This window comes from Salmo trutta, chromosome 3 (genome assembly GCF_901001165.1).
Source record: "Salmo trutta chromosome 3, fSalTru1.1, whole genome shotgun sequence".
Lineage (NCBI taxonomy): Eukaryota > Metazoa > Chordata > Actinopteri > Salmoniformes > Salmonidae > Salmo > Salmo trutta.
Window position 1 is genome coordinate 13,698,607 of NC_042959.1, and position 6,149 is coordinate 13,704,755.

The following is a 6,149-nucleotide window of genomic DNA, read 5'->3' on the forward strand; positions in this document are numbered from 1 at the left end:
TGCGACACACACACACACACACACACACACACACACACACATCCATTATTTTTCTTCCTGTCCTGTTCACCATCTCCGTGACAGCAAACAGTTCTCTTTGTTTTTGTTTTGTTCCTTTGCTCCAGCCCAGGGGGATACTGGCAGTGGCTCTGTGTTTCTCTATGATTATGGAGGGTGGTTTCACCTTCCTTTACTTCATTCCCGTCTCTACCGACTGTTATTCAGTCTTATCCACTTGTCACAGTCTCTCAAGCCATGTGGCAAGTGTGATTGATATGGCCATTGTTCCACTCGTAAAGAAAATGACGATATAAAGATGACAATACGGTTCTTCAGAAATCTCTATAATCTATACTAAACAAAAATATAAACGCAACATGGAAAGTGTTGGTCCCATAATCCATGAGCTGAAATAAGATCCTAGAAATGTTCCATACGCACAAAAAGTGGATTTCTTTAAAATGTCGTCCTCAAATTAGTTTACATCCCTGTTAGTGAGCATTTCTCCTTTTCCAAGATAATCCATCCACCTGACAGGTGTGGCATTTCAAGAAGCTGATTAAACAGCATGATCATTACAAAGGTACACCTTGTGCTGGGGACAATAAAAGGCTACTCTAAAGTGTGCAGTTTTGTCACACAACACAATGCCACCGATATCTTAAGTTTTTAGGGAGCGTGCAATTGACATGCTGACTGCAGGAATGTCCATCAGAGTTGTTGTCAGAGAATTGAATGATAATTTCCCTACTGTAATTTTAGAGAATTTGACAGTATGTCCAACTGGCCTCACAACTGCAGACCACGTGTAACCACGCCAGCCCAGGACCTCCACATCTGGCTTCTTCATCTGCAGGATCGAGTCCAGCCACCCGGACAGCTGATGAAACTGTGGGTTTGCACAACCGAAGGATTTCTGCACAAACTGTCAGAAACCGTCTCAGGGAAGCTCATCTGTGTGCTCGTCGTCGTCACCAGGGTCTTGACCTGACTGCAGTTCGGCATCATAACGGACTTCAGTGGACAAATGCTCACATTCGATGGCCACTGGCATTCTGGAGTAGTGTGCTCTTCACGGATGAATCCCGGTTTCAACTGTACCGGGCAGATGGCAGACCGCGTGTATGGCGTCATGTGGGCGAGCTGTTTGTGGATGTCAACCTTGTGAACAGAGTGCCCCATGGTGGTGGGCGGTTAGGGTATGGGCAGGCATAAGCTACCGACAACAAACACAATTGCATTTTACCGATGGCAATTTGAATGCACAGAGATACCATGACGAGATCCATTGTCGTGCCATTCATCGGCTGCCATCACCTCATGTTTCAACATGTCGCAAGGATCTGTACACAATTCCTGGAAACTGAAATGGCCTGCATATTCACTCACCAGACATGTCACCCATTGAGCATGTTTGGGATGCTCTGGATTGATGTGTATGACAGCATGTTCCAGTTCCCGCCAATATCCAGCAACTTTGCACAGCAATTGAAGAGGAGTGGGACAATATTCCACAGGCCACAATCAACAGCCAGATCAAATTTATGAGAAGGAGATGTGTAACGCTGCATGAGACAAATGGTGGTCACATCAGATACTGACTGGTTTTCTGATCCACGCCCATACCTTCTTTTTAAGGTGTCTGTGACCATCAGCATATCCTGTATTCCAAGTCATGTGAAATCCATAGATCAGGGCCTAATGAATTTATTTCAATTAAGTGATTTTCTTATATGAACTGTAACTCAGCAAAATCTTTGAAATTGTTGCGTTTCTATTTTTGTTCAGTGTAGTAGAAAAACAGAGAGAGAAATACAGCAGTGTGAGAGAGGAAGATGTAGAGAGAGAGAGGAAGAGGGGGAGAGAGAGAAAGATAGAGAGACCGCAGTGTGTGTGAGAAAGGGAGTACAATGAGCAGTGTGTTTGTGGACGCGGCACATAAATCTTCTCCTTATCAGCCCCTCACTGAGGAAGTTGACCACAAAGCCATGTTTGGTTTGGATGGGGAAAACAAACAGACAACTCTGCTGGACAAATGTTGGCAAAAACATCCCACTGGCCACAAACTGGTTGAATTAACGTTGTTTCCACGTCCTTTCAACCCCAAAAATCTAATGTGATGACGTTGAATCATTGTGGAAAACTGATTGGATTTGAACGTAACGGCATTGCCTATTTTTTTCACATAACTTTTAACCTAAATCCAATGACATGGTGACATGTTTTGTTGATTTCACGTTGAATTCTTGTTCCTTGACAACTCAACCAAATATAAATCAAAACTAGACGTTGAGCTGACGTCTGTGCCTGGTGGGATGACAGACAGACAGACAGACAGTAGCACAACATGTCACACTTTATCCCTGACCAAACAATAACAGAACACAATCCCTATCACAATGGGAACAGGATCATGTATATTCACCTGGTTTTTGCTCCAATAAAACCTTAATAGGTCTTAATCATACTAACGTCCTGTCCAGGGGGTGTACTTGTACATCAAGCTTCCTCACGCTACAGAAACAGGACATAGGCTCTAACTTGCCCCTACGAGCTGTTGTGGTTCGGACCAGGCTTACTTACTTTACTTAGTCATGTAAGTAATGATGACTGGACTCTGTTATTACTTGGCAAACCCTCCTTCCTATGGGTGTGTAAGTTAGTTTGTAACAACAATATAGATCATGTGACACCATCAAAGGAGCTCCAGGTCCTCTAGTGTCAGATTGGTGTGAGAGAAGTTTCAGAATAGGAAGGAAGTTAATAGGTGTGACTCGTACCACTGGGGACTACTATTGCCACACTCTTATCATTTCTCTTACATCTCTTCCTCCTGGAACCACAGACCCCATGTCCACACAACAATAACTCTAAGGACCCTGAAGCGCGCACACACACGTTTCTACTTTCGGTAATTGAAGTATTTAAAGATGGTCTTTATGGTAAAGGAAGTAATGGGATTTCCATGTAACTGATTATTCTGCGTAGTCTGGTAGTAGTTTCCACAGTACGTAAAATGAGCCAAATCCCTGAAGGTAGATTTCACAATGTGGCAAAGAATGTATGGTTATGCAATGAGATGGTTCAGTTGATCTGTGTGTGGTAATACTGTACTAAGGTATAGTGGGTTTTTATTTTATTTCTCCATGCTCCATTACATAGTGAACATGACATGTGTCAAGTTTAGCAGTTTTTGGGTTGTCCCTAGAAACAATAGGGTTTAGTTGTGTTCTGTAGGACTACCGTATGACTCACTGTGTTCTGAAGCGGAGACGGCTCCCTCTTCTGGAGACGCTGTGCTGGTGCATCAGTTAGCTACTGCTGGGTCCCTACAGGCCAACCAACCTATTCTTCCTACAAGAGCCATCTATACTGAACAAAAATATAAACGCAACATGTAAAAAGTGTTGGTCCCATGTTTTATGAGCTGAAATAAAAGATCCCAGAAATGTTCCTTACTCACAAAAAGCTTATTTCTTTCAAATTCTGTGCACAAATTTGTTTTACATCCGTTATTGAGCATTTCTCCTTTGCCAAGATAATCCATCCACCTGACAGGTATGGCATATCAAGAAGCGGATTAAACAGCATGATCATTACACAGGTGCACCTTGTGCTGTGGAGAATAAAAGACCACTCTAAAATGTGCAGTTTTGTCACACAACACAATGCCACAGATGTCAAGTTTTGAGCCAGAGTGCAATTGGCACGATGACTGCAGGAATGTCCACCAGTGCTGTTGCCAGAGAATTTTATGTTAAATTATCTACCATAAACCGCCTCCAAAGTCATTTTAAAAAGTAGAACCGGCCTCACAACCGCAGACCACGTGTAACCACACCAGCGCAGGACCTCCACATCCGGCTTCTTCACCTGTGGGATCATCAGAGACCAGCCACCCAGAAAGCTGATAAAACTGAGGAGCATTTCTGTCTGTAATAAAGCCCTTTTGTGGGGGAAAACTCATTCTGATTGGCTCCCCAGTGGGTGGGCCTATGCCCTCCAAGGCCCACCCATGGCTGCGCCCCTGCCCAGGCATGTGAAATCCATAGATTAGGGCCTAATGAATTTATTTCAATTGACTGATTTCCTTATATGAACTGTAACTCAGTACATTCATTGAAATTGTTGCATGTTGCGTTTATATTTTTGTTCTGTATATATAACCCCATTCACACACACAGGAGAAAGCAACAGAAAGTAATAAAAAAACATTTGTGCAGCATTTTGGCAACAACCCCGTTGTGTCTATTCACACAGTCCCCTGATCCCCACCACTGTTCTACTTAAAACCCATTCACTCAAGCTATCCATCCGTCCGTCCATCCATCCATCCATCCATCCATCCATCCATCCCAGTACAGGCCAGGCTCAGACCTGCTTTGCGTGATTGTAGCCACCAAAGAGGGGTGTAGCAGGGTAGTACAATATGCCTGGCTGCCGGTAGTTCTAAGAACTGAACAGAATTCTGGTGATTCTTTTCTGGGGCATTCAATGGAGCGTTCTTGCTAAATTGTGTTTGATTGGCCGATTGGCTGCTGAGTGAGTAAAGTGGGTCAAATGGGAGAGCGGGGAGCAGAGGGAGAGAACATGTGCAATCCAAATGTCACCCTATTCCCTATATAGGGCACCCTATGGGCGCTGGTCAAAAGTAGTGCACTATAAAGGAATAGGGTGCCATTTGGGCCACAGACAACAGCTTGACGCCTGGCTGCACTGAGCCGTGTTCATACGGAAATATATGGCAGTCAGGGGTTGGATAACAAAGGCATAATTTCATTTCCCCGAGTCATATTGAGACCGAGCTAAAACAACACATCATTTAACATCACATAACACATTTATGGTAATAGCTACTGTCGGACCTAACTAAACCATGTTCATATGAGAATATGGCAGTTAGTCACAGGGCTAACATATACACTGTTTCCCAATTAGTCAGAGCGAACGTAATATCACATCCTTTAAACTAGAACATATGCAAACACGGCAGTTAGTCAGGGGGCGGCTAACATACACCATGATGCTCAGCCTCAGTGAATTTCGCAATGAGTCACACACACACACGTGTTACAGGCAGTATGTTATATCCAGAGGCATACAGTATAATGCAGTGGATGGCTTTACTCAGCTGGCCAAAGAAAACTCAAGCAGTTCTCATCATATTAAACATTTATTGTTGGTTTAATAGAAAACAATAACAAATTGTGTTTTACTACAGATCCAAAATAACTTCACAGAAAAAATTACGTTTATCTAGCAGCATAAGTCTTAATTTCAAATCTATTGTTATAACATTTCTTGAAAAAATACAACTAAAAATATATATCTGAAATGTTGAGGTTCAGGAACAGATTGCTGACAGTTGGTAGAAAATCTGAGGTGAGCGTTGTGATGAAAATAACAGCAGAAACATGTGCAAAAGATAACAGAGGGAGAGATGAGTTAAAAGATTAAACAAGAGCAACAGTCAGGGTGATGCAGTCTATGGGTGACGCAGTCCACGGGTGATGTACAGTCTAGGGGTGATGCAGCCAGGGTGATGTACAGTCTATGGGTGACGCAGTCCACGGGTGATGTACAGTCTAGGGGTGATGCAGCCAGGGTGATGTACAGTCTACGGGTGATACAGCCAGGGTGATGTACAGTCTACGGGTGATACAGCCAGGGTGATGTACAGTCTACGGGTGATGCAGCCAGGGTGATGTACAGTCTACGGGTGATACAGCCAGGGTGATGTACAGTCTACGGGTGATACAGCCAGGGTGATGTACAGTCTACGGGTGATGCAGTCTACGGGTGATACAGCCAGGGTGATGTACAGTCTACGGGTGATACAGCCAGGGTGATGTGCAGTCTACGGGTGATGCAGTCAGGGTGATGTACAGTCTACGGGTGATGTTGTCTACAGGTGATACAGCCAGGGTGATGTAGTCTATGAGTGATACAGCCAGGGTGATGTTGTCTACGGGTGATACAGCCAGGGTGATGTACAGTCTACGGGTGATACAGCCCGGGTGATTTAGTCTACGGGTGATACAGCCAGGGTGATGTACAGTCTACGGGTGATACAGCCTGGGTGATTTAGTCTACGGGTGATACAGTCAGGGTGATGTACAGTCTACGGGTGATACAGCCCGGGTGATTTA